Source organism: Oreochromis niloticus, linkage group LG7, assembly GCF_001858045.2.
Source record: "Oreochromis niloticus isolate F11D_XX linkage group LG7, O_niloticus_UMD_NMBU, whole genome shotgun sequence".
NCBI classification, from domain to species: domain Eukaryota; kingdom Metazoa; phylum Chordata; class Actinopteri; order Cichliformes; family Cichlidae; genus Oreochromis; species Oreochromis niloticus.
In genome coordinates, this window is record NC_031972.2 from 10,184,273 (window position 1) to 10,186,639 (window position 2,367).

Genomic DNA, 2,367 nt, shown 5'->3' on the forward strand with positions numbered 1-2,367 from the left:
ACCTCCACACATCTGATGGATGGGAGGTATGTGTTAAATCGACTGAAATTACCAGCTGAAAAATAGGCCAGTGAGACTGCTGCAGGAGGAGTGGATTTTTATGTGTGGGCAGTCAGTGCCGCGGAAGAATTGATGAAGCTGATAGAAAGGGCCAGGGGACGAAAACAGAGTTTTGCTCTATTTCCTAGTGATAAAGCATTTTTATATTTAATCAAAGAGAAATCAAAATATAAATTTGATCAATATATAAATGGGAAATGTAGTTTAAGTAGTAGAATGTCTCTAATGTCTGAGTTTTGTGGTGGCGTGTGCACATGAGCCAACTACAACCTTGGCAGTTTTGTGTCCATCTGGAGGAATGCAGGAAGATATGTGTTATAACTGTTAAACACAGAACCATGATTTATATGTGGTTAACATGAGATCAAAATATAACCTAACATATTGAACATAAATATGTATCAGTTACCATAATTAATATGTGGTTATAGCAGCTAAATTATGCTCAATTGCTTAATACTGGTATGTTGAACATGGAGGCCTGTTGCTATTGACCCTGCAGAAGGTTGGTGATCTTCGTGCATAAGATTAGCCTTCATGCATCTCAGCATCACTGTGTGATTTTCACATGGCCTAGTTGTGTTAACTTTATTACACTTTAACTGAATTCACTGAACTAAATGTACATTTCATACCTAAATTTGCAGGCAGACTGGACATGTCTGTGAAGACAGATATTAATCAAGCATAACATTCTACCATTAATCCATTAATTAATAATTGTAATTTAGTATATTAATCCAAAAATAATAAGTTGCTTTACTATTATTTCAGCATTTTTTGAAAATTTATATACAATTGTTGCTAAGCATGAAAGTATAATTTTGACTAAAGTGATTTTGGTAATTACAAGTACTGTAGCTTTAGGACAGCTGTGGTTAATGCCACAGCTGTCCTCAATTTACACAGCCGTGGCATAAACCAGACCACAGTGTAATGGTGTAATACATTTAGGGGGTTCAATTTGGCCCAGTCTCTCGGAGCATTAAATTTTTTGATGGTCATTAAACCTGTGTTTTTCAAATATTTTTCACTTATGTTGTATGCTTACTAACAGTTCAAAAAATAAATAAAAGTCACCACATCACACCAGTTCAAGCTGACAAAATCCAGCTTTAACCACAGTTAAAGTAATATAGAAAGTTAAAAAGAAACACACACACACACAGACAGTGTGGTTCACACAAAACATTGTGAAATATGTAATTTTAATGAAACTGATATTTGTAGATTTAAATTATATTCAAATGCAGTAGGATACTATTCAGCAGTCTTTAGTCATTCTTAGAACAAATATAGTGTTGTCTTTACAAATAGGCACACAAGACAGCAGCTACAGCTGATCTGCACAGCACTTTCAAGCTGTTAATTTTTTTGGTATTCACCACACATGAGCGCATCAAAAATATCTGGAACGCAGTAAAAAGCTGAGAAGGACACTGACACAATTGTGTAATGGTATAGAGGTCAGAACAGATAATTTAGAAACTGATGGCCAAAGTGTGAGAAGCTATTATTATTCCTCTTACATCACAATGTTTAAGCAGCCTCATTAGCTAATCACAGTTGCAAAAACCAAAAAAAGGAAAATATATCAGCAACAGGCTTGTCCAAAAGATCCAGCAAAAAAATACTATACAAGGGATTTTAAAGTATTCATATATTTAGCAGACAAACAATTTTAAAATATTCCAGGAAATGTAATGTAATCTTATGTTTGTAGACGGTCTTAAAAAATTATTGACAACACATTTTTTCAGATCAGAGAGAAGCATTAAACAGAATTTATCATGAAAGCAACAAACAAAACCAAAAAAAAAAAAAAAAAAAAAAAAAAAAAACACACCCAAGCAAAAAATTCATTGTGTACAAAGCTACTAAAACATCAATAGAAGAACTATGCACATGTGAGGTGCACTATATTTTGTAGCAACAGCCACTTAATTCCATTAGGATGTTCTTTTGATATAGCAGACTAGCTAAAAATAATAATGCGAGCTAATCACAGAAGCTGACTTCATGAAAACGTGTGCTATTGTGACATTTATGCGCTTTCAGGAAATAATGGGTGCTATTCTTAAAGTTTATACACAGATAATGGGATGGCACCAAAGACAAATGACCCACAAGAGATCTGTGCAATGAAATGTACAAGCAAATGTTTTGGTAAATGCCTTTACAGAAAGGCATTTTCCCCAGGAAAATCACACATGATGTTCACATTTTGTAGAAATGCATCCACGTTTCCCAATCTGTTTACTAGAAAGAGTTTGTCACTGGTCATCAATCAGAGGGTGAAGGTGTCAT

At 34.2% G+C, this 2,367-nt stretch overlaps 1 protein-coding gene across 3 annotated transcripts in view; it reads right to left on the reverse strand.

Moving 5' to 3' along the window:
* Window positions 1–1,233: 1,233 nt before the first annotated feature.
* The window catches only part of dennd1a (DENN/MADD domain containing 1A), a 32,626-nt gene continuing 31,492 nt past the window's right edge, over window positions 1,234–2,367 (reverse strand). For all 3 annotated transcript variants that reach the window (XM_025909251.1, XM_003439637.5, XM_025909252.1), the window contains one exon: window positions 1,234–2,367. This exon is cut by the window's right edge and continues 2,097 nt beyond it. The gene's annotated coding sequence lies outside the window, so the exon portion shown is untranslated.